A 26161-nucleotide genomic window follows, 5' to 3' on the forward strand; every position below is an offset into this window, starting at 1 on the left:
ATATCCCAGGATCTGATCCCAGATTATCTGCTTTAAACTGGATTATATGAGTCTACACTGTCATATAATCCAGTCCCCTTCTATATTGCCATATAAAATCCACACTATCTGCTTTGAGCTGGATTATATGAGTCTACACTGTCATATAACCCAGGCCACTTTTATATTGCTATAAAAAGTCCAGATTATCTTCTTTGAACTGTGGCTATATGGTAGTGTACACTCATATAATGCAGTTCGAAGGGGCCTGGATTATATGACAGTGTTGACCAGGCATGGGCAAACTTCGGCCCTCCAGGTGTTTTGGCCTTCAGCTCCCACAATTCCTATCACCCGGTGTTTTTTGGTGCTAGTCCAAAAAACCTAGAGGACTGAAGTTTGCCCATGCCTGCTGTAGATGCACCCTGGAGGTTTTTTCACACCCAATTCTCTTTCTGCATGAAGCATGTCTCCATCACTGTGCATTAAACTAGGAAACTAGGAAACTAATCTGGAGTTATAAGAAACACCATAATGTTTGGATTGGAACAAAGTGCAATATAATCTGACATGATGCCACAAGAATGTGAATGTATATTATTGTTTTAAACTGTTTTATGATGTTTTATACTTATTATTGATATATTTGCATGGAACATCACTTAGATCAGGGGCAGCTGATGGTTGATGCATGTGTATGGTAAATCCACTCACTGTTTTAGTCTGAATGCTAAAAGAAATAGGTTCAGAATCTGAATAGTTCCTTTAATGTTCAGGCTAAAACTGGCCCCAACTACATTGCCATAAAATGCAGTTTCAGAATGTAATTGAACTGCATTGAATTGCATTATATGGCAGTGTAGATGAGGCCCCAGATACAGGAGTCACAAGCCATAAGATGTAGGGACATCCGGATGGAGGGCTCCTGTCATCTATTCTACCTGTTTCTTCTTGGTAAATTTTGATGATTAGACTGTAAAAAAAGATAGAAGAAGGGTTGGGAAAATGAAGAGGTCACTATTAGACAACAAGGAAGGCCTGTAAAATTCCATGAATATAATTACATAATTCCAGTTACACAATAACGGCCTCTTCTGGGAGCACCCTGAAGTGAACTATAAACACTGGAAGGATTTTTAATACTCTCACAAATCTCCTTCACATGTTTTGACAAGCAAAGTCCTTTGAGTACATCGCTGATGACGAAGCATTAAAGACAACGATGAAGAGCACATACTCCCACTGTATGTGAAACTTAGTGCATCTTTAATTTTTGAGCCTACCACAAATGAATTTCCTTTAAATGATAGCTTTTCAAAAAAAAATCAAAGCAAACAAAAATATCACCCTAGTCAAAAGATACAGTGAATCACTGAACAGATATTATGTGTAGAAGCTTGTGTAGAAGCAGTGATTGTCATTTCCTGTTCCCTTCCAACTCCCCTTTTGGGTGGTGTAGTGGACTGAGGCCCCTTCTACACTGTCATATAATCCAGACTATCAAAGCAGATAATCCACATTATTTGCTTTAAACTGGATTATATGAGTCTATACTGCCATATAATCCAGTTCAAAACAGATAATCTGGATTTTCTATGGCAGTGTAGATGGGGCCTTAGTCATTATTAAGGATAAGATCAATGGAATCCATGATACTCCTGTGCATTACTATTTTAATTCCCCTTTTTTCAAAAGGGCTGCATCAAGTGTGATTTAATTTGGCTTCAATCCCATACTTAAAGAGGAAAATTACAATTTTCAAGTAAGGTGAATTAACCTGGCTGTCAACCAGCTAATAAAACAGAACCAAATAACATTAAATTAAGAGAGCTTTTTCATCAGAGATAATTCTCTCTCTCTTTTAATTGGACTAAGGTGCAAACTGCCAGCATCAATTATATCAAAGAAAAAAAGGGAGGTGTTATGTTATACACCTACTAATTCAAAGCTGTTACCTGAATAATAAGAAAAATGGAAATTTTCTCCCTAATCTGATTCTGCCTTGCCTCTCTTCATCTTTCCCCCCTCGATGGATTGTCACCTTGTCGTGGTGAGGGGCTTGCGTGTTCCAATGAACCTGCGGGCGCAACCACTGGAGTCATGCACTCCCAGAAGTGGCCGCAGGGGAGGTTCCAGACCAAGCACAATCTGAAGACCCAAAGACTTCAACGGCAGAGCAGGCGGAGGATAACATGGTACATGTTACAATGGCTGTGAAGGCGGAAGAAGGCTGCAACAGACTGAGAAGCCACTCTCGTTGTGTTAACCACACCACTGCTGGAACCTCACTCTGTGAAGACTGTGTGTGTTGACCGGCCGTGCACCGACCTCCACACATTAAAAAAAATCACGCACAGGTGTCTTCCAAGAAAAATAAAAACAAACCAACAAAAGTCCCATGGCGATCAGCGAGTGGTGACGGGGGCAGGTCTGTGAAATCTGGAAGATTAAGCATAAGACGCAAGTTTAACATTTGTGATTGAAACTCAAATCCCATCATCATTGATCAATGGCCATACTAGCTGTGGCTTATGGGAGTTTTAATGCCAAACTTGAGGATATCAGGCTGGGTTATGTTGGCCTGCACTGGTTGGCAACAAAACAACAGAGACATTTCTCCTGGTCACAGTTTTCACTGCATTGATGAGGTATATTGCATTTCTGTTTAAGCTGTAAGATGCACTTCTTTCTAGTTTTGCACCTCTGATTGCAAACTAGTATATTCAATTTTATGCAAATCGTTTTTCATTACGTAAATGAGAACTATTTGAAGAGATGAAGAGTGCAATTTAAGACTTTAAAGAACCCAAAGGGGCAAAATTAGAAACCTCTTGGAAAGCACTCTCTACAGATTCAAGGCCAGTGGGCATCATCTTCCCTATCGTGGGGAAATAATACTGCATTTCTAAATGTAGACATTATAAGTTTGCATTTGAACCAAGTAACTCCCCTCCCAACTCATCTTTAAACATTTCCATGAAAAGACAGATGAATCGAGGTGGACCACTGAGGCCCCTTCCACACAGCTGTATAAAATCCACATTGAACTGGATTATCTGGCAGTGTGGACTCAGATGACCCAGTTCAATGCAGATATTGTGGATTATCTGCCTTGATATTCTGGGTTATATGGCTGTGTGGAAAGGCCGTGAGACTAACTAAAAGAAGAAACTCCGAGCATAAGCTTTCATAGACTCAGGCTCCTTTCTTAAATGATTATAGTGGTATTCTCTTATGTGTCTGTGGCGCAGCTGGTTAGTAATTGGCTGCAATAAATAAGTATGACCAAGAAGTCATGAGTTCGAAGCCAGCTCTTGTCGGAGTGAGCACCCGACCATTAAAAAATAGCCCTACTCATTGCTGGCCTAAGCAACCCGAAAGACAGTTGCATCTATCAAATAGGAAATTTAGGTACCGCTTATGCGGGGAAGCTAATTTATCTAATTTACGACACCATAAAATCCTCCAGCAGTGTTTGGAATGAGGAAATATCCATCAAGGACTCGGTGTCACAGTGGATGATGAAGCAGCTGCTCCCCCTGTGGTCGGAATCGAGCATACCCTCAGTAAGTTGGAAGCTGGAGAAGGTTAAATTGCCTCTGTGTCTCTGTCTCTGTCTCTATGTTCATATGGCACTGAATGTTTGCCATGTATGTGTACATTGTGATCCGCCCTGAGTCTTCTTCGGGGTGAGAAGGGCAGAATATAAATACTGTAAATAAATAATAAATAAATATTGTTCTGACTCCTTTTTTTAAAGAACGGATTCACTCAACTCATTCAGTTATAATGGCTGCCAAATGTTTCAGTTACTGTTGCTGGACACAAATTCTGTGCACAAAATTCTGTGGGAACAAAAACGAAGGAGGAAGAATATTAAGATATTCAAGGTTAAGGCTTTGTTTTCAGAACAGTTCTACTCCAGCCTTTAACACCACATTTCAAAGTAATCGCGATAATTGGCTTTCAAAAGAAGAAGGAGAATAGAAAAACATATAGCAGCTTCATAATCAAATCAGATATTCCCACAGTTCTCTCTTGGTGAGATTTCAAATTACACAAAGGGGTAAAAATCAATTTTGAGTTCTCATCTTGAGATGTAAAACTCTGTATTAGCACATGAGCTTTAGCAGAGCCAAGGATTAGAGATTTTTGTGGAACTAAATAATTAGATACATCACAAAATAGTGTTGGTTGCCTCCGCTCAAGCACTTTGGCATTCACTGTGGTTTTGCAGGGCCAATTCAAGATGAACAAGCCAAAAATTAGTAAATACAAAGATTATCACACTAAACCACAGATTCAATAGACAGTAATTGCTTAAAGCTTTTGGCTTGGGAATTTTCTATTAAAAACAAAACAAGATAAGCCTATGGAACCAAGGCCATACCAGAAAGCAAAGGAAAGCCTGTATTAGTCGATCATAACTAAAGTTTTCTTCCCAAGACAAAACAAACCAGGACAAGTATGGGCCAAAAACGGTTCATTTTATGCTGTTAGAAGAAGTTCCAAGTGTGTTTCTGTTGCAGAAAAAAATGAACCTGGTTTCTCTTTAGGGTTCAAGCTTTAAGATTTTACTTTAAAGGTTAATGTAAAGTACCCAATAAGGAAAAAGGCAGCTCTTCAGATATGGAAGTGTTGGTAAATGTTTGCAAAACAGTGGCAGTCTTTGAAAAACAAAATGACCAAATTAACAAAGCTTATCTTTGAGGGGCTAAACCCCACTGAGATAGCTAGTAGTTATGTGAAGGGGAGGTCTAATGCTAAAATCCTTTTGCAATAAATGGCTTATTTGCTATTTTGATTTGTTTTAGCAATATTGATTCACTGTTAAAAATGGAGCCCACCCTCTTCTTTCTTTTGTGCTGCCCAGTGCCAATCCATTTTTGTGCCAGAATACTAATCCCCTTTAATAGTACCAAAGACCAACCAAAGTATTTTGGTACATGAGGAAGAAAATCCCAGAAACAACTCTCTTTATCTTCCTGGCATTAAAAATATAGGAAAGAACAAATTAATAATTACTTTTATTACATTTGTATAACAAAACAATGAACATTATATGTAACAAATAAATAAAGGCTTTGGATGCAGGTTAACACACAGCAGATTACTTATTTCAGTTCAGTAATCTCCTGCCTTATTGCTAATGCTTCAGATGTGCTGTCCGGGGCAACTGCTTCACACTGCCTAATGGAAGGGCAGGCCTTGGTGCTATCATAAGTCTTAACCAGCTAGATTGATTCAGTGTCCTTGCAGTAAAACTCTGCAAATCTTGTCTATTTGTAATCACCAGATGGTACAGTGTTGAGGTTGAGATAAGTCATGCCAATTGCTTATCGATCGAATGAACTTGGTAGAAATAAACACGGTAACATACATCCCACTTCCTTGCAGACAAATGAGTAGTACCAAGGACAGAACAATAATTACCCAGTTCCATTTACTTGTGGCAGAGGATGGATCATAAGAGACAAAGAGGCTACTGCTAGGACAGAATGCAGAGAAATGGAATAGTTCCCATTTGGTAAAGGGGAGAGAGTCAGGCAAGGCTATATTTCATCACCCTTGCTGTTTAACTTGTGTGCTGAACATATCATATGTAAAGCAGGATTAGCAGAGGAAGTAGGCGAAAAAATGGAAGGAAGGAACAGCAACAATTTAAGATATGCAGATCACACTGCATATGGCATGTACTAGCAGGAAATAGCAAAGATTAAAGAAAGTCAAGGCAGAAAGCACAAAGGAAATTTTGGAGCTGAACATTTTTTTAAAAAACAATAATGACCACAGACATAACTTTAAAGTAGAGCATGAAGATATTGAAACAATTCATTTTTCCATATCTTAGTGCACTCATTAATCAGAATGGAGACACCAGTCAAGAAATCTGAAGAAGACTAGGACTTGGAAGGGCAGCTAACAAGGAATTAGACAAGATCCTGAAGTGTAAATATATATTACTACAGCCTACTTCTTTCTTTGAAAGTGCCTGATGCACTCTGTCCCACTGAAAACAAATTAAAGAATTTTTTAAGGTTCAAAAAGATTTCATGACGCCCGAGTCTGAAAGACCTGAGCAGGCTGTTTGGGATAGAGTGAACTGGAAATTATTCATGAGGTTGCCATAAATTATGACCAACTTGAAGGCAGTTAATAACAACATCAGTATTTATCAAAGATATCTACCAATGTGCAGCCAGATGATAGGTGCAGCCAGGCAGCTTAAAATATTTATGAAAGCACTATTTCCATAGCAGATTTACAGAAAGTTCTATCCCTCTGAAGGCAGTTAGGTTCTTCCTAAACTGGAGACTTCTTGTTAAACTGGAGGTCCTCAAAATGTTTTGGATCCATTAATTTATTCAAATATTTATACCACCTGATATCTGAGAATATCTGGAATTGTAAAATCAATTTGAGACAATAAATAATAGTAACAGTAATTTCCCTGGTTTTCCTTTGGGTGAGATATGACAATGTTTGCCTTGGGGCGAATCACCTTTAGGTCAACATTCCGAATTCGGCGACTCAAGCCCTATATTGTCCATGCAATCTGAATTTGATTGGGTTAAGCGGTGGCAGATCATCCTTTTGTTTTTGGGAAGGGAAGCCTGGGTCATAGGAAATGGGATAGGTTCTGGGGTTCAGGTTGAGTTCAAAATATTTCCTATTTGATTTCATGACTTGGCAATTATATGAAATAAAATGAAAAATAAAATAAAGTTGGAATATAAACCCTGCTGGGAAAAATACATATTTTCCGGGGATCCCAAAGAGTACAAATACATATAGGCAGATAGATAGATTTCATGGAAATAAGGGAGAATCCATAAAGGTGCATAAAGGGGAATCATGAATGATATAAACAATTGAAAACATTTGATAAGAACGAAGTTCATAACATCTGGGGAACCCAATATGGAAATTCATAAAAGTGGAGTTTTAGCAGCATGATTTTACAATCCATGAAGTTAGCCCAACGATTAGAAATTCATATAACAGTGATTCATGAGGGTGTCCAGGTACATAGAATATGAAAATTCACGGATACATTGGGAAAAGAGTTCATCTGTGGTGGAAGGAATTCATAGAAATAGCATGGGGAAGAGGTACATGTGGGTTGCAGTCTTTGGAAGTATAGGATTTCATAAGTTCAGGGGTAGGTCTGGGGAAGAGTGTTCTTCTCATTCATAAAATTATGAAGGTGTGAATGAAACGTGGTGGGCGCCCGTCCAGGCACCCTCCTGGCAGCTGTAGAGAGGGTGAAGGTCCTTGGAGAACTATGTCTCCCCAGCGGGAGAGCGATCCCCCCATCCACAGTTCACAAAAAGGGACCAGTGATCTCTCAAAACCATCCCGCGGGTCGCGGGGAGAGGAAAGTCCGGGATAAGGCTGGAAGAGAGCAGTCTGGCTTGAAAAGAGCAGTCGGTTCCGTTTGACAGTCAGCTGATGTGGTGCCGAGAACTGGACCGATTTTGATTCCGCTGGTGGTCCTTGGGTCAGGAGCCTTAGGAAGGGTTAGGACTAAAAGAAGAGCGTGCTGGGGTAATTTTGATAAAGATATGAGCCAATTTGTATCATCCGCCGTATTAACCTATGGCGGGGGAGCCTCCGCCAGAGTTTAAAGGTCGGACGGGTTAGAGAGAGAAAGAGAGGGGGGGGGAATTGCGTGCAAAATAAGGAGTCAGGGAAAGACACAAAATAACCAAATAGAGAGTGTTACTGTTAAAAATGAATGCTATTTTTATTGGGAGGATTTGTTACATAGTCCAGGGAAGGGGAAAGTGAAAAAAAAAAAGATCTTTTAATAATAGTCTGCTGCGGTCCCGCTCCGTTCCTTTGGTGATGGATCTGTGGAACTCTCCGCTGCGGGTTCAAATCAATTTGAAAGCTGGCGCCACGGTCATCAAGTTCAAATGTCTAACTCTTGTCTTTGTTTTCCCTTGCAGTTCAATAACAAGGTTGACACAGAGAACAACTGTGTGACAACAGTTGTGGCAGCCATTTTAAAAACCTGCCAAGAGGAAGGCATGCCAAGTAAACCTCGAAGAGGGCAGAAAGGAGATGCAAGGAGAGAAGAACAAGTGCCTCTGGGAATCTGCAAAAGGTCCTTCCCTGTATGTTCAGGAGTGACATCAAAAGGGCCCCCTCCCCCCTCTTTTCCCTGATTGTAAGCCTAAGGGGTGCAGGGATCCATTAGGGTGTCCTTTTTCTTGGCAATTTCACTATTCAAATAAACAAGCAATGATCCTATCTGTGTGAGATTGTAAGTGCGGGGGCTGAAAGCATCCTTTTTTGTCACCTTTCTCCACATGTTCCATCCCCAATGGTGACTAACCATCCCACAAAACCTGTTGGTAAGCAATTCTGATGAGGGGAAAAGAAAAACTGGGAGAAGAAAGAGGGTGAGAAGGAGAAAGAGAAATGCTCTCTGGAGGAGAGAGTCTTGGGGGACTTGAGGTTCAGGTCAGTGCTGAGGAGAGCGAGAGGGAGTCTGAGGACATCTCAGTTGGGGGTGCATGGGGAAAGAAGTGGGAGGAGAACGAAAGCTAAGGAAGGAAAGGGATGGGAAAAGGAGAAGGTGAAAAGGGGCCTGCCAATGCCGATCCCTGAGGCTATTTTGTTATAACTTATAACCGTTTTGTGATTACTTCCAATCCCTGAACTTATTTTGTTATAACTTATAATTGTTTCGTGATAAGTTCCTCACTGCAATATTTCCACATAAAATAAAATTCTGCGGCTTTTTCCCACTCCCCTTTAAGCAATTTAGTTCATATCTCCCCTGCCTCTCCATGCACATGAAAAATGTGTTTTCCTCAACAAGCATTACATACAATGGTCAAGCAGCCAAGGAATTTCAATTGCATTCCTGAAGGTTATTAGTTTATGAATTTGTGCCTCCCTTACGTTGGACATCGTCTTGGCATGGCCAAACTGTGCCTCATTTCTTATCTGCTCTATGTATCATTGGCTGTACGAACTAGCATGATGTTTTATTGTATTTATATCACATTATCCTGCTACAGAAATGAAACCCAAGATTGCTTACAAAATTAAAAGCAATACAGACGATCATCCTTGAAGTGACATAGCACAGGTGTAAGTCAAACAATATATGTACATTGAGTGCGCCTTATTAGAAATGATTGGGACCAGAAGTGTTTTGGATTTGGGATTCTTTTGGAATATCTGTATTTGTGCATGTGTATATACTGAGATAACTTTGAAGATGGGAATCGAGTGTAAACATGACATTCATTCATGTTGCATATACACTTAATACACTTAGCCTGAAGGTAATGTTATAGTTTTAAAAATTTTGCGCATGAAACAATGTTTATGTACATTGAACCATTAGGGAGCAAAGATATCACTCTCTCAGTAATCAATGTGGAGAATTTGGGAGCATTTTGGATTTGTAGATAAAGGATGCCCAGCCTGCATGATGAGAAAGAGAAAAAAAGAGAGGGGAGAGGGGGATATCACTGGGAAGGTCAACAAACCTCCCTAAAAACTTCCTTCTTCTACTTTCCACCCTTTCAACATGCTCTTGTCACATCCACACTCTTGTTACATCCTGCTTGGATTACTGCAGTGCTCTCTATGTGGGGTTGCCTTTGAAGACAGCCCAGAAGCTCCAAGTAGTACAATGGGCAGTAGCCAGATTTATAACTGGAGCGGCGTACAGGGAGCATACTACTACTCTGTTGTGTCAGCTTCACTGGCTGCCAATCTGCTACCGAGCCCAATTTAAAGTGCTGGTCTTGATCTATAAAGCCCTAAACGGTTCTGGTCCAACTTACCTGTCCGAACGTATCTCCTCCTATGTGCCTACTAGAACTTTAAGATCATCTGGGGAGGCCCTGCTCTCAGTCCCACCTGCCTCACAAGCGCAAGTGGTGGGGACAAGAGACAGGGCCTTCTCAGTGGTGGCTCCTCGACTGTGGAACTCCCTCCCCAGTGACATCCGATAGGCTCCATCCCTTCTGGGCTTTAAAAAGAAGCTAAAGACCTAGCTATGCACACAAGAGTTTAACAAATAAAATTTTCACGGCTTCGACACGGCCTGGTTCAAGGATTATGCACAAGGTTTTTGGACAAATTGATTTATACACTTTATATGTTTTCTGTAAGCTGCCTTGAGTCTCCTCGGGTGAGAAAGGCGGGATAGAAATGACGTAAATAAATAAATAAATAATAAACATGCAGTCGGTGGGAGAGTAATAATAATAATAATAATAATAATAATTTTATTCTTATATCCCGCCCCATCTCCCCGGAGGGACTCGGGGCGGCTTACATGGGGCCATGCCCAGACACGACAGCACAAATCAGATAAAACATTAAACCGAGCAGTAAAACTTCAACATGATTAAAAACAGTCATAAAAGTCAATATACACAATAATATTAAAATCCCGATTTGGGTCAAAAGATCCAGGCCAAGGTGCAAAGCAATATCAAGTTATCAGGGAGGGATAATTATGCAGCAGGTGTAATACTTAAAGTGCTGAATGAATCCTAAAAACAATCCAGAGGGTCTACTGCTTAATAGGTAAATAACATGATCCCACAAGGATCAGTCAACGAAGGCCTTCTGGAATAGCCAAGTTTTCAGGCTCTTCCTGAATGAGAGTAGGGTAGGGGCCTGCCTAATCTCCCTGGGGAGCGAGTTCCACAGCCGGGGGGCCACGGCAGAGAAGGCCCTCTCCCTCGTCCCCACCAACTGCAACTGCGAAGTTGGTGGAAGCGAGAGGAGGGCCTCCCCCGACGAGCGAAGAGGTCGTGCGGGTTCATAGGGTGAAATGCGGTCTCGAAGGTAGGTGGGTCCCAAACCGTTAAGGGCTTTGTAGGTGATAACCTGCACCTTGAATTGGGCTCAGAAAATAAATGGCAGCCAGTGGAGCTCTTTAAACAGCGGCGTTAAGCGCGTCCTGTAATCTGCCCCAGTTAGAAACCTGGCTGCCGATCGTTGTACTAGTTGTAGTTTCCGAGCCGTCTTCAAAGGCAGCCCCACGTAGAGCGCATTGCAGTAATACAGTCTAGAGGTAACTAAGGCGTGGACCACCATGGTCAGATCTGACTTCTCGAGGTATGGTCGCAGCTGGCGCACAAGTTTTAGTTGTGCAAAGGCCCTCCCAGCCACGGCCGACACCTGGGCCTCAAGTGTCAGCGCAGAGTCCAGGAGGACCCCCAAGCTGCGGACCTGCGCCTTCAGGGGGAGTGCAACCCCGTCAAGCACAGGTTGCCACCCAATACCCCGATCAGACGTACGACTGACCTGGAGGACCTCTGTCTTGTCAGGATTGAGCCTCAGCTTGTTTGCCCTCATCCAGGCCAATACAGCGGCCAGACACTGGCCCAGTATCCGAGGGGCTTCCTTGGAATTAGGTGGAAAGGAGTAGTAGAGTTGGGCGTCATCCGCGTAGAGATGGCACCGCACTCCAAAACTCCGGATGACCTCACCCAGCGGTTTCATGTAGATATTAAAAAGCATGGGGGACAAAATGGAACCTTGCGGGACCCCACAGGTCAATGGCCAGGGGTCCGAGCAGGTGTCCCCCAGCTTCACCAACTGGGAACGGCCCTCTAGGAAGGACTGGAGCCACTGCAGAACAGTACCCCCAAGGCCCATCCCGGAGAGACGTCCCAGAAGGATACCATGGTCGATGGTATCGAAAGCCGCTGAGATGTCCAAGAGAACCAGCAGGGTCACACTCCCCCGTCCAGCTCTCTGCGGAGGTCATCCACCAAGGCGACCAAAGCCGTCTCGGTACTGTAGCCAGGTCTGAAACCAGACTGCGATTGGTCCAGAAAATCCGTATCTTCCAAGAATCCCTGGAGCTGGGAAGCAACCACCCGCTCCAAGACCTTGCCCAAGAATGGAAGATTAGAGATTGGTCTGTAGTTACTGAGGTTAGCCGGATCTAAGGAGGCTTTCTTCAAAACAGGCCTCACCACAGCTTGTTTTAGGCCAGATGGAAATATGCCCTGCTCCAAAGAGGCATTGATTATTCTCACAAACCAATCAACTAGCCCTCCACTGGCTTGTTTTAAGAGCCAAGATGGGCAAGGGTCAAGGGCACAGGTGGTCGCCCTCACCGCTCCAAGAATCTTGTCCACATCATCAGGCTGCACAAGCTGAAACGAATCCCACAAGATCGAACAGACAGATGCCTCGGTTACCTCACCTGGCAATGCGTCAAGGCCGGCGTCTAAGTCGGAACGAATCTGAGCGACTTTGTCTGCAAAATGGTGAGCGAACTCGCTACACCGAGTTGACGAGATGTCGGGTGCTCCCCCAAGCTGAGGAGGGTGGAGGAGCTCCCCAACAACTCGAAACAACTCTGAAGATCTATTTGTTGCAGACGCGATGCGGGCAGTCGAGAAAACTTTCCTGGCTGCCCGCAATGCCGCAGAATAGGCCCTAATAGCGGCTCTAGACCGTGCTCGGTCAGATACGTCACGAGTTGTCCGCCAGCGGCACTCTAGTCTCCTTCTTGCACGTTTCATCTCCGCCAGCTCCCCAGTAAACCAGGGAGCTGGGGCAACTCCACGCAGCAAGAGGGGACGCTCAGGAGCGATCGTGTCTATTGCCCTGGACAACTCGCCATTATAACGAGTGACCAGGGCATCGACAGGATCGTCAGCTTCCATGGTAGACAGATCCCTAAGAGACCTCAGGAATCTCTCAGGATCCATAAGTCTCCTGGGGCGGACCATCTTAATTGGTCCACCACCCCTGCGGAGGTTGGAAGAGACGGTTAGTCTTAAACTGATCAGATAGTGGTCGGACCATGACAATGGAAGAATAATTTGCTCTTCCACTCCGACCAAACCGTCGCCCGCAACAAAAACCAGGTCGAGTGTATGTCCAGCTTGATGAGTAGGACCCGATATTATTTGGGACAGACCCATGGTCGTCATGGCGGCCATGAATTCCTGAGCTGCACCTGTCAAGGTGGTCTCAGCGTGAATGTTGAAGTCGCCCAGCACCAACAGGCGCTGGGAACCCAACACCACGCTAGAAACCACCTCTGCTAGCTCAGGCAGGGAGACTGCTGTGTCGCGGGGTGGACGGTACACCAGCAGAATCCCCAAACTGTCCCGGGTACCCACCTTCAAGTGGAGACACTCAAACCCGACCGATTGCAAAGCGACGCATCTGACCAGGGCGATGGACTGCCTAAAGACCACCGCAACCCCACCTCCCCGCCCTCCTGGCCTGGCCTGCTGATGCACCCCGAAACCCGGAGGACAAAGCTGGGTAAGACTAACCCCACCCAGATCATCCAACCAGGTTTCGGTGATGCAGGCCAGATCCGCATGTTCATCCATGATTAGATCCTGGATAATAGATGATTTACCTTTGACGGATCTGGCATTAAACAGCAGGACCTTCAGCCGGGAGGGGCTACCATGGAGGCTACCACACCTATCCTTCTCCAGGGTCGCAAGAACCCTGTTGCGCTTCTCCCTGGAAATGCGTTGACGGCAATTCCTCCTCCTCCCCCACACGACCTCGATGGAGCCACCCCCCGCCTGTTCCCCACCTCCCAAGGAGTCTGGCTCAATTGGAGCATCCTTAAGAGAATCTAGTCAGCTCCCTGGATCCAAAAGGTTACTAGACACACCATCTAACTTTACTTCAAAAGAAGGGGATAAATGGGGCCTACTGGAAAAATGTAGTGAGGTTGAAGAGGGTGAAAGTTGCTGGTCTGGTACGGAAATTGATTGGGCCAGAGTCTCTAATTGAGACTTTTCTAAAGGGGGGAGCCTACGCTGAGGACTACACATCCTATTATCTCTGGGCCTAACAGATGGTTGAGTGTGTAAAGATAGGTTGGCCACCAAAGGGCGAATCACGGGGTCCACAAATACTCTTCTAATGGTAATGCCCCATGAGAGCAGCCGGAACCTAAGGGCCCATAATTCCTCTGTTATAGACTTATCCTCAAAAGTGAAGATAAGGCGTAAAGAGCGATCGTATGATTGATAGCCCTTATGGAGCCAAGTGATCATCTTCATCTTGACTGTCGTCAGGCTCCTTGAAAGAATTTGACCCAAGGACCTCTGGATCACTCTTTCCGAGGTCCATCTACCCCTGTTCAATATAGAGTCTTCAATTTGAAAAGCCAGCTGTTTCGTCTGTACAAGATGTTCATAGTAATCCTCTACGTATGGAGGAGAGAAATCCCCCTCCAACGGAGAATTAGTTATCGGCTTCACCGCTGCCAAATCTAGATCCATACCTTCCCTCCTTTGAACAGTTTGATCAACAAACAAATCATTCCCTCCCTCAACCTCGTCATTTTCTAATCTTAGCTCCTTAATACCCTTTTGGAGCCCAAGTTCTACCTCTCCCACCAAATCTGAAGGACAACTGGCCTCCTTTAGATCATAACCAGTATTATTATTATCCTCCCCAGGAACATCCTGTAGTCTAGTGGTGTTTACCAGTAACAAAATTCCTTTGAGGAGATGATCTAATTTCTCATTCACTGTTACGAGCTGAGAGAGGACGAGGCTAAACGATCTACCCATGAGGTGGCATAACTGGGATAGATCGTGGTTCCCATGTGCATCTGTCTGACTCATTCTCTACTACAACTCTACTACTCTTCTAGCCAGACCCTCCTTCTTCTACACAACCCAGTCCTGAATAAAGGCACCAAGGCACTAATTACTCAGAGCAATTATAACAATGTGAGTTAAGTATACTCAATTGACTCACACTGCTAAAAACATAGGTTTAAAAGGGATAGGTAAGAAACAAAAATGGGGAGAAAGCCAAGTGGCGGCGACACATTAAATCTTTAGACAAGTACAGCAATATCCATATGCGAATCTAAAAATCTCCAATGGGGAGCATTCAGTCCGACGAAAGCTGTCCAAGCGGACCCTCTGAGGTGGCAAGGCGATGACTCCAGTGAAGGCAGCCTCCCGGTCCGATGGCTTCCTCCACTCTCTTTCTTTCCTCCTTACCCCAGAGTAGCAGGGCCAGAAGTGGGCCAGCAGGACTCCCTTCTCCTGTGCTGGCAGGCAGCAGATGGAAACAACAAAAAGTGTCCAGACACAGATGTTTTTAAGGGCTTCTTCCACTCTCTTCCTTTCCTCCTTACCCCAGAGTAGCAGGGCCAGAGTAGCAGGGCCAGAGGTGGGTCAGCAGGACTCCCTTCTCCTCTGCTGGCAGGCAGCAGATGGAAACAGCAAGAAGAGTCCAGAAGCAGGAGTTTTTAAGGGCTTCCTCCACTCTCTTCCTTTCCTCCTTACCCCAGAGTAGCAGGGCCAGAGTAGTAGGGCCAGAGGTGGGTCAGCAGGACTCCCTTCTCCTGTGCTGGCAGGCAGCAGATGGAAACAGCAAGAAGAGTCCAGAAGCAGGAGTTTTTAAGGGCTTCCTCCACTCTCTTCCTTTCCTCCTTACCCCAGAGCAGCAGGGCCAGAAGTGGGCCAGCAGGACTCCCTTCTCCTGTGCTGGCAGGCAGCAGATGGAAACAGCAAGAAGAGTCCAGAAGCAGGAGTTTTTAAGGGCTTCCTCCACTCTCTTCCTTTCCTCCTTACCCCAGAGTAGCAGGGCCAGAGTAGCAGGGCCAGAGGTGGGTCAGCAGGACTCCCTTCTCCTGTGCTGGCAGGCAGCAGATGGAAACAGAGTATGGCAGAAGTATTTAGCCATAAGACTAGCCAGATGCACAATGAAGGCATCTTCCAGGACTTCCCATAGGTACTCCAGAAGCCATTTGGAGGTGATGCCATTGGTATGCAGTTGACAAAAGTTGTATACCTTGCTATCACAAGGCCATGAATACAGGAGAAGATGCAGGAGGAAAGTGAATTCTGGAGGAGAGAAGGTGTGTTGTAGTTCAACCATAACATAAATTTATGATATATCTCCTGATGCAAGAACTTGGTCACAGATAAGAAAGCTAAAACATACCAAAACAGATACAGCTAACAGCTTATAAAAATGTAATTAAAATAGATATAACATTAAAACATGAATGAACACATGAACATCAAAATTTTTAAAAAGCAATAGACAGAGATAGCCACAGCCCTGAACTTGCAAGACCTGAGCGGGGCAGTTGAGGATAGGAGACATTGAGGTCTTTAATCCATATGAGGCCTTAAATTGAAGTCAACATAACAGCAGTTAATAATAGCAACATAGAAAGAGGTCTGTTAAAAGTTAAGAGCTCTTGATTCAAAACAGTCAGTTCAATTATTCATATTAATGTAGGGGTGGGCAATAGTTTTGGCCCTGAGATGCTTGTGGCCTACACACATGGCTTTATTTTTCTCTCATTTGTCTGTCTTATTAGTCGCAAGTACAGTTCCTATCCAAGGATCAGACACTGACAAGAACAGATCAATTGTCTTCTAAACTACAGTTATGAGAGGAATAACAACTATTTTCCAAATGCATCTGGGGAGACAGCCATGTAATTTCAAGTGTGCTGTGCATTTTAATAGCATGACTACTGCCAAGAGTGGCTTCTATCCTCTGAATTAAAATGCACACTTATTTTTCATGTACTGTTTGAACAGCTATGAGCATTACAAGAGCTCCACCTGGATTTGGTGTCAGGAACACCTAGAAGCCTTTAAAGAAAATACACTTGAGGCAGATGTACTGATCCTAGGGAAGGGGGGGGGGGGGGCAGAGAAGAACAATAATCAGCCAAAGGCCAATTACCTTTCTTAGGACCAGTCAAACTAGCACAAAAATGTTCAAGTTTTCATCACACAAGGTATTACAAAAACTAAGGCATGGGAGCAGACACAAAGTGCATCTACAGTGTAGGGTTAATGCAGTTTGATACCATTTCAACTCCATGGTTCAATGGCATAGAACCATAAGATTTGAAGTCTGATGAAGCAACAGCACCCTTTGGCAAAAAAAGTGAAAAACCTAGTTAAAACTACAACTCTAATGATTCCATAGCATTGAGCCATGAGAGTTAAAGTGTCAAACTGAATTAATTCTACAATGTGGAAGCACTATGAATGTTGAGATTCCCAATGCTCCCAATTATTATGAGACTTTTTAGGAACCCTCGGGGTCCCTCCACACAGCCATATACGACAAAATATCAAGGCAGATAATCCACAATATCCAGTTCAATGTGGATTTTACAGATATGTGGAAAGGCCCCAGTTAATAATGAGCTGAATCCAAACTTCAGCAAACCTTGGGCTTAGGTCAAACACAGTATTCACTTGGGATTTCTGAACCGAAAAGGTTCCCATTCGGAACCTGAAATTCTGGACCCTATTGGTTGCATCTCTAATAATATCTTGGAGGAGGAATTTCAAGTGACAGACTTTTGAACACTTGAAATATTATTTGGCTCTCAGTATTGTAGCTATTTTTGTTTTTCATGCCCTGACAAAAGACAAAAAAGTCAAAGCAATTCAAGTACCTGTTAAAGATTCTTGTCTGTATTATAAACATCAATGGTTCTCAATCATCCGCTGAACATGTATGCAAACCATCAACTCCCAGAAAATGGGCATGTTGCTGATTCTAGATATTTGCACAAACAAAGCTTTTGGTACATTTGATACATTCATTTTCTGATTTAAAGGAAGGAATTGAGAGGGAAATAGAAGACACACAAGTTCACCCAAAGGAGAAGAGATGATGATTTCAGAGTGTGAGTTTAGTATGCCTATTTTCCAGACTGACAGATTAGCTATTCTGTAATTTAGATGTCTGTAAAGTTCTGAAGCTTGCACCCTTACTATAAAATGTTTAAATTACAATGAAGCCTTTTCTTTCTTTTTTTGGCTATAAGTCAGCAAACTACCCTGTGCCATAAAATTTTGGAATGTTTTATCAACTGTTATGAGTAAACACACACACATCTGAAGGGCCAAATGATTCTTGTCCTTGAGTTTACTCTAACAATAGGTTTTGTATTGTTTATTAGAAAATATGCAATTCAAAGCAAAGTTTATTTGTTTAGAGCAGGGAGATATTTGTTGGGCAAGGGGGAGCTATTTCGCTTGGGTTCCCACACACGTCCCCAAAAGGTAGACTTGAGGAACAAAAATATAACATCTCTAAAAAACAAAAACAACGTAATTTTTAGGCAGTGTGGCAAGGGAGTCAAAGCATCCTAAAAAGCTTCAAAAAGCCCTCAAATAAGCCAAAGACATCAGAGATGTGTCTCAGCTGTTCTTGTGTCTTAGCAGGCACTTTTAGCCATAGGTTCTATTGGCCATTTTTGGAGATAGGACTGAGCACTGGAAGCATCATTCTTCCTCACTGACTCATACCGGCAGGCCTTGTGTTGAAGTGTCAAAGTTGCTAGATGATGACTCTGAGTTGGTGGAAGATATCACACAGGAGCTGACAGTATCCTTGTGTGTTATCTGTCTGACACCAGTGGGGGTTCTCTGATAAGTTCATATCATGTTATACCACTGTCATGACAAGTTCATATCTTGCTATCCATGCTTAGACCTTTTACTTTTCACTAAGGTCCTGGTGCCATTGCCTATTTACCTGGGTGTCTAGGAGATACAGAACAAGATGAAAAGCCAGGTCTGGCTCAGGGAAACTAGTTGTCTGAAACAAAAGAAAGGACGGCACTCCCCACAGTGTTGAAGATGACTGGCTGGCAGCTTACTTTTTTATCAGTACTGATGATACAACAGCAGCTTTCATTATTCTTAAGGCAGCAAGTGAATTTAGGGGAGCCAGGACTAATAGTGTGTCATACACAACCTTCAACAGATAGTTCCAGCAACTGTAGCTTGAAGCACTCACCTCAATCTGTCTAAGGTTATTTCTGGTCCTAAGAAACAATAAGCATGATGTAAAACTATTGAAGGTAACCATGGTTGAAAATTTGCACCAGGAGGTACATAACATGTAGTTACATCGTCCTAACATAGCTATTTCCCAGAGAGTTGGCAGAAACTTATTTTGCAGCAAAGTAAGCTGGAAAAAAAGGAAAGTGGGAAAAAGAAAGAAAAAAAGAAAGAAATGTTTTTAAAGCATCCTAAAAAGTGGGCCCCTGGTGGCACAGTGCGTTAAAGCGCTGAGCTGCTGAACTTGCAGACCAAAAGGTGCCAGGTTCAAACCCCGGGAGCGGAATGAGCGCCCGCTGTTAGCCCCAGCTCCTGCCAACCTAGCAGTTCAAAAACATGCAAATGTGAGTAGATCAATAGGTACTGCTCTGGTGGGAGGGTAATGGCGCTCCATGCAGTCATGCCGGCCACATGACCTTGGAGGTGTCTACGGACAACGCCAGCTCTTTGGCTTAGAAATGGAGATGAGCACCAACCCCCAGAGTCAGTCACGACTGGACTTAACGTCAGGGGAAAACCTTTACCTTTACCTAAAAAGTGGGATGACTGAAGATTGGTTGGGACTGTTCCTGCTGAATCAGGATAGTTGGGAAGTTTGATATGAATTTTCCTTTTAGCAGAAGAAACATTTTTCTGGCTATGAGGTAATAACTTACTGCACACTCAGACATTGCAACATCCACCTGAACACAGAAAACATGGACATTATGCAAGGCCCAAGATAACAAACAAGTTTAAAAAGTAGGATTGGTGCTAGACTAAGCCAGAAAAGTGTGTTGAAACTTGCCAGCAAACATGGGAAAGTGGCACTTACTAAAACCCAAATCTTCCGAGGATAATAATTTATTTCACCACAATGATCTTCAGAAGCCTACTTCCTATTATTTTGCACAGCTCTGTTGATGGAGTGACTGATCAAATATGTAAATAGGGGTTTGTGGACAAAAATTTCATTACTCTGCATTTTTGTCTAAGGCTATATTAATTATTAGGATTCTAAATCATGGCACAAAAACACGGAATGTCTGGGTTGCTAAATTACAAATTATTTCAATCATGTATTTGCAGTTGTGGACCACTGGCTTTTGAGCATTCAAGTTTCCAAAGCCTGCCTTTAACCCCAACCTACAATATGTACAGTATAGTCTCACTTATCCAACATAAACGGGCCGGCAGAACGTTGGATAAGTGAATATGTTGGATAATAAGGAGGGATTAAGGAAAAGCCTATTAAACATCAAAATAGGTTATGATTTTACAAATTAAGCACCAAAACATCATGTTATACAACAAATTTGACAGAAAAAGTAGTTCAATGTGCAGTAATGCTATGTAGTAATTACTGTATTTACGAATTTAGCACCAAAATATCATCATGTATCGAAAACATTGACTACACAAATGCGTTGGATAATCCAGAACGTTGGATAAGTGAGACTCTACTGTATTTGTTTTTCAAATACAATAGCTCTCTCTTTCAGAACAGTGCAATTTAAACTGAGGATGTATGGATTGGAGCTGGTTTACAAGCTATTGGCTGCTGGCTGCTGGAAAGTTTCCAGAAAAGAATGAAACAGTGCTAGTCAGTGGGCACAAAAAGGATAGAATACCATTCCCTGGCACGGGGGGGGGGGGGGGGGGGAGACTGCTGTCTGCCCACATCAGATAGCAAGGGAAGCACTGTTCAACATCTGTTTTGTCATTCTGTTTACCAGCTTTGTTCTAGTATTTGGAATAAGTCATTTTATTTGTCTGGGATGTATGCCATGGGGATAAATGGTTGAGTATGTGTGTGTATGCTGTGAATGGCTCTGTGTATGCATGAAAATCATGCAAATGCCGATGCAAAAGTTGTTTTGTACAACTTTTGTACTACCCACGCCCACCCACCCACACACATGCATTTGTCTTGTGGCCCCTTGAAGTCAGCCATGAAGAAATCCAGGGCTGGAAAGGGTTCACCATTAACGATAGAATCAGTGGAATGGTCCCCGTTTGTCCCATAGAAATCTGTGGGAAAACTCTGATCCCCTGCAAGCCTCTCCTACACCAAACCCTACACATTCAAGGCTATCCTGAAGGGTATCTATGTTGTTTTTGAGATCACCAAAATAGTTTTGCTCTTCTCAAAAGAGGAACAGAGCTGGCCCCACTGACAGTTGGGGATGACTGATCTTTGCTTCCCTTCCCTATTCTTCCGACAGGGAGGGCCAAAGAGGAGCAAAGTTGGGGCACAGAGCTAAATGCCAAGCGGAAAAGTTCCACTTGGTATTTTGTTCAGGATCGATAAGAACACAGGAATGCTCTGATTGCCAGCCATGGCTCTCCTGTATTTCAGGCAAAATTCCTCAACTTACTTGCCAATCTCAGCCATTCTCTGGTGGATTCCCAGTCAAGTACTTATTAGGCCCAACCCTACTTATCTTCTGAAAGATGAGATCAGTTTGTTCAGGCTGGCATAGTGCTATAAAAATGATAAATTCAGCAACATTATCAGGTAGTGTGTGTGTGCTTGTGTGCAGCCTTGTGGTCACATACTGTGTTAAGCATAAACATCCAGTATGCATACATTAGAGCAGGGGTCCCCAAACTTTTTAAACAGGGGGCCAGTTCACAATCCTTCGGACCGTTGGAGGGCCAGACTATAGTTGGCCAACGAGCAATAATAATAATACTAATAATAATAATAATAATAATAATAATAATAATAATAATAACAACAACAACAACAACAACAGCAGCAGCAGCAGCAGCAGCAACAACAACAACAACAACAACAACAACAATAATAAAGAGGGTTGGAAGAGACCTCTTGGGCCATTGAGTCCAACCCCCTTCTGCCTCTGTGCACCAAAAGCAGATGCAAAGCACCCCTGAGAGATGGCCACCCATTCTTAATAATAATAATAATAATAATAATAATAATAATGGTTGTAAGAGAAGAAGAGACCCCTTGGGTCATTTAGCCCAATCCCCTTATGCCTTGTGCCTTGGGGGCCGGATAAATGGCTTCGATGGGCCACATCCGGCCCCCGGGCCTTAGTTTGGGGACCCCTGCACTAGAGTTTGGCTATATGTGCTATGATATAAAGCTATTTTGATATCCCATGGCCTGCCTGCACTGATTAAAAAATAACATACCTCTGTCATAGTCTCCTTGATTCTGACACATCACACAACCTCTTTAGCTGTGAAAGCACTTATTTTTGGCTTTATCATGATAAATCAGTTACCCAGTGTTCCAGTTTCCAGAAAATTCAATCTGTTGCTGTGTCTTGCTATATGCGTAGATTGGGCTCGCCTCAAGGGAAAAGTATGTCAGAGACTGTTAAACATTACCATTAAAAAAACTTGTCTGATGCTACTTGCTGGTGTGCACCTTTACCGACATTAAATATTGCTTTATTATTCCTCCTCCAGGAAGTGGCAAGGGGAGGAAAGCAATGGCAAACCTTTTCCTCCAAAGTGATTTGTCATTGCCTTCCTTTCTTCTTTATTTTTGTGCTGGAAAAAGAAAGGGGGAAGGAGTTCCCAGTCTCTTCCTTTCTGCTCCTGCTTTCTCAGCCAAGCAGCTTCTTAGCAGAGCACTACTGGGGAAGTCAGCTGTACAGAATAAGGCTTTGTTTTTGTTTTGTTTTTTTCCATGTCAGGAGCAACTTGAGTCGCTTCTGGAGTGAGAGAATTGGCCGTCTGCAAGGACGTTGCCCAGGGGACGCCCAGATGTTTTGATGTTTTATCATCCTTGTGGAGCTGGAGCTGATAGAGGGAGCTCATCCGCACTTTCCCCGGGTGGGATTCAAACCTGGCAGCTTTCAGGTCAGCAACCCAACCTTCAAGTCACGAGGCTTTAGTCCACTATGCCACCAGGGGCTCCTACAGAATAAGGTGCCCAGCCATGAGATCAATGGCTTCTTCTTATGTCAAAGCAAATGACTGGGAAGCTGTTTGGCTGGGAAGGCAGCAGCAAGAAATCATCTTGGAAGATAAGAAAAAATAAAAATAGTGTTGATTAGAATTCAGGTTGTGAAGAGCAATTTGGACGCAGTACATTACAGGTTAGGTGAATCCGAGATGAATCCAGGGGTTGAATAATCTGAATTGTATCTGGGTTATTTGGGTGTTGTAGACAAGATGTTGAACTGTGGTGTTGGAGGAAAATTCTGACAGTGTCTTGGACTGCAAGAAGATCAAATCAGTCCATACTCCAGGAAATAATGCCCAACTGCTTACTGGAGGGAAGGATGTTAGAGGCAAAGATTAAGTACTTTGGCCACATTATGAGAAGACAGGAAAGCCTGGAGAAGATAATGATGCTGGGGAAAATGGAAGGAAAAAGGAAGCGGGACTGACCAAGGGCAAGATGGATGGATGGTATCCTTTATTTTTATAATATTTATTAGGGCATTTATTGTACATAGGTTTTTAAAAAAATGGGAATTGTGAGGAATCTGGGATGGGGAGGGAATGGAAGGGGGGAAAGATAAGGAAGGGGGTTATGGGGAAGGGAGTAGGGGTCTACTAAGAGTCCCACTATATGACTTCTGATCTTCTTCCTCGTGTTTGTGTTTCTTCCGTTTAATTTTTCTCTTATTATCTATTCTTGCTTCTCTCCTTCTTTTCACTATTTCGGATATTTCTTGGTTTGAATTTTTTTTAAAAAAATTCTTTCTAAATTATTATATTTTATTCTTCTGGATAAAATAGTCTCTCACTGGGCTCCAATCAGTTCCTCCTCTTACTAGGGCCTGACGTCCTGATAGCAATGTCATTAATTTGTCCATATTTCTTATTTCCAGTATCTTAACTTCCCTTTGTTCTATCATTAGAATTCTTTCAGTCTCCAGTTTCTTGCATAGACTATTCTTGCCGCAGTGATTAGATAATTTAAAAGGACTTCTCGATTTTGCTCTAATTTATTATTTGTTATTCCCAATAGCTAAATCTCTGGCCGCATTTCATAATCTAATTTCAGAATTTTTTGAATTTCTTTGTGTATTCCTTTCCAATAATCTTTAGGTTTTTTTACACTGCCACCACATATGATAAAATGTGTCTTCTTGAACTCCACATTTCCAACATTTAGTTTGTGCTCCTTTATAGTACTCTCCTAATTTTTCTGGTGTGATGTACCATCGATACATCATTTTAATCCAATTTTCCCTAAGATCATATGCATACATTTGTTTTAATTTCCTGGTCCAAATGTCCTCCCAGTCCTCTATTTTTATAGATCTTCCAATATTTGTGGCCCATTTGATCATACATTATTTGATCAATTCGGTTTCATTATTCCATTCCAACATTTTTTGTAAGTTTTTGTAATTCCTTTCTTTTCTGATATCAGTATTCTATCCATAAAAGTATCCTTGTCCATGAATCCAGATTCTTTGTCTTTCCTGAAGTGTTCTTTTACTTGTCTGTATTGGAACCAGGATATATTTTCATAAAATTTAGTCTCCTCATGAGTTTTTAGTTCATATTGTCCTTCTCTTTTCTCCAAAATTTCTTTATAAGTTGGCTACTTTGTCCACCCTAAAGGTCTTCTTTGTGACGCTTCCAATGGTGACAGTCATAATGGAGTTTTTGGATATAGTCTCTCTTTATATTTTTTCCAAATTTTTTTGATCAAGGATGACCTAATAAAATGATTTCCAATTTTTTTTTCAATTTTAGTTTTCCCATACCAAAGATAGGCATGCCATCCTATTATTAGGTTGAAACTTTCCAATGAAATAATATCTCTTTTATTTAATGATATCCAATCTCTTATCCACATTAAGCCACAAGCTTCATAATATAATTTTAAATCCAGCATCGCCAAGCCTCCTCTTGTTTTATCATCTGTTAAGTGTTGAAATTTTATCCTTGTTTTTTTCCTTGGCTGACAGGGAGCTTTGGAGTGGGCTGGTCCATGAGATCACGAAGAGTCGCAAGTGACTGAACGAATAAACAACAACAACAACAGACAAGATCTTAGTTAACCAGAATAAAAAAACTAACATAAGAAATCTACCAATTTTCTAGTACTATGTTCTGATAGGCACGTTAAGTGATTTCAGTTCATGTGTAACTGTCGTAGTCAACACAAATGAGTTCTGCTGTGTTAGGTAGATTCCTTTGCCACATTCCAATTAGGATCTCTACCTCAGTCTCTCATATTGTGCAAGTCAGATCACACATTTCACAGCATTTGAAGAGGCTGTGCCAATTACAGGAACTGTGCAGACAGAAGCCTCTTAAATGGGGCCGGGGGGGGGGGGGGGGGGAGAAGCTTCTGCCGCAAGCAGGAAACCAAAAAGGAGTTTAGAATTTGCAAGGAAAAGTTAAGAGAGCAAATGGCAAAACATGTCTTTCATTGAGCTGCTATACAAAAACCTGACTGGCACCATTAGGGTTGATAGGAGTTATGCAATGTGATTCAGTAAACGAAATATACCCTTCAACATTTCACAGGTGAGAACTGGAACACAAGTGGCCAAGCAACATCAGAATGTGGTCAAACTAATTAGTGAAAAGAATAAATAAGCTAGGAGATGCTGCAGCAGTTTGCTTTTGCCTGAGCCTCTTTGGAAGGGCAAGATCGCTCCCTCAACTCCTCTCCTTTTTCCTGAAGTAAAGTGTTCCCTCACTTATCGCTGGGGTTAGGTTCCAGGACCACCCGCAATAAGTGAAAATCCGTGAAGTAGGGACGCTATATTTATTTTAATATTGATACATTATTTTAGTAGTTATACACTATTTTAAGTCTTTATCAACCAATCGTGTGTTGATAAATCACCTCTTTCTCCTCCCGTTGCCACTTTGGCTCCTTTTCTCTCCCTTTGGCTTCTCCTTCCTCCCTTCCTTAGGCTGTAAATTGTAATTTTTTATAATTTATAATAGTCTTTTAGAGTTTATTGAAAAACCGCGAAACAGTTAATCTGCAAAAAGTGAACCGCGAAGTAGTGAGGGAAACTGTAATAGAAAGTAAGCTACTGTTTCACATTCACTCAGTTTGCATTAGTGAAAGGAAGCAGACAAAGGAGGAAAGTGGGAGGATGAGAAGAGTGAAACTAGAGCATTTCAAAAGAAGCTAAAAAACAGGCTTAATTGGGACAATTCCTACCAAACTGGGACAGCTGGAAAGTATACTAAAATGTGTTTCATCTTCACCTCATCATGGAGCCGTGGTGGTGCAATGAATTAACCCTTGTGCCAGCCAGACTGCTGACCTGAAGGTTGGGTTGCTGACTTGAAGGTTAATGGTGCTGACTTGAATGTTACGGGGTGAGCTCCCATCTGTCAGCTCTAGCTTGCAGAGACATCCATGTAACACATCCATGCATCCCCTGGGCAATGTCTCTGTAGACGGCCAATTCTCT

General features: G+C 42.6%; 2 long non-coding RNA genes across 3 annotated transcripts; one reads left to right on the forward strand and one right to left on the reverse strand.

Moving 5' to 3' along the window:
• Positions 1-1020: 1020 nt before the first annotated feature.
• Positions 1021-22061, reverse strand: LOC134299936 (uncharacterized). The gene is made up of 2 exons (XR_010007179.1): positions 21942-22061; positions 1021-2418 (listed from the first exon to the last, which is right to left on the reverse strand). It is a non-coding gene; the product is annotated as an uncharacterized LOC134299936 (long non-coding RNA).
• A 169-nt stretch (positions 22062-22230) lies between these two features.
• Positions 22231-24808, forward strand: LOC134299937 (uncharacterized). Of its 2 annotated transcripts, XR_010007183.1 has the most exons (3): positions 22285-22616; positions 22927-23171; positions 24689-24808. It is a non-coding gene; the product is annotated as an uncharacterized LOC134299937 (long non-coding RNA). The 2 variants fall into 2 exon arrangements; XR_010007181.1 differs by having other exon boundaries at positions 22231-23171.
• The last annotated feature ends 1353 nt before the right edge of the window (positions 24809-26161 follow it).

This window comes from Anolis carolinensis, chromosome 1 (genome assembly GCF_035594765.1).
Source record: "Anolis carolinensis isolate JA03-04 chromosome 1, rAnoCar3.1.pri, whole genome shotgun sequence".
Lineage (NCBI taxonomy): Eukaryota > Metazoa > Chordata > Lepidosauria > Squamata > Dactyloidae > Anolis > Anolis carolinensis.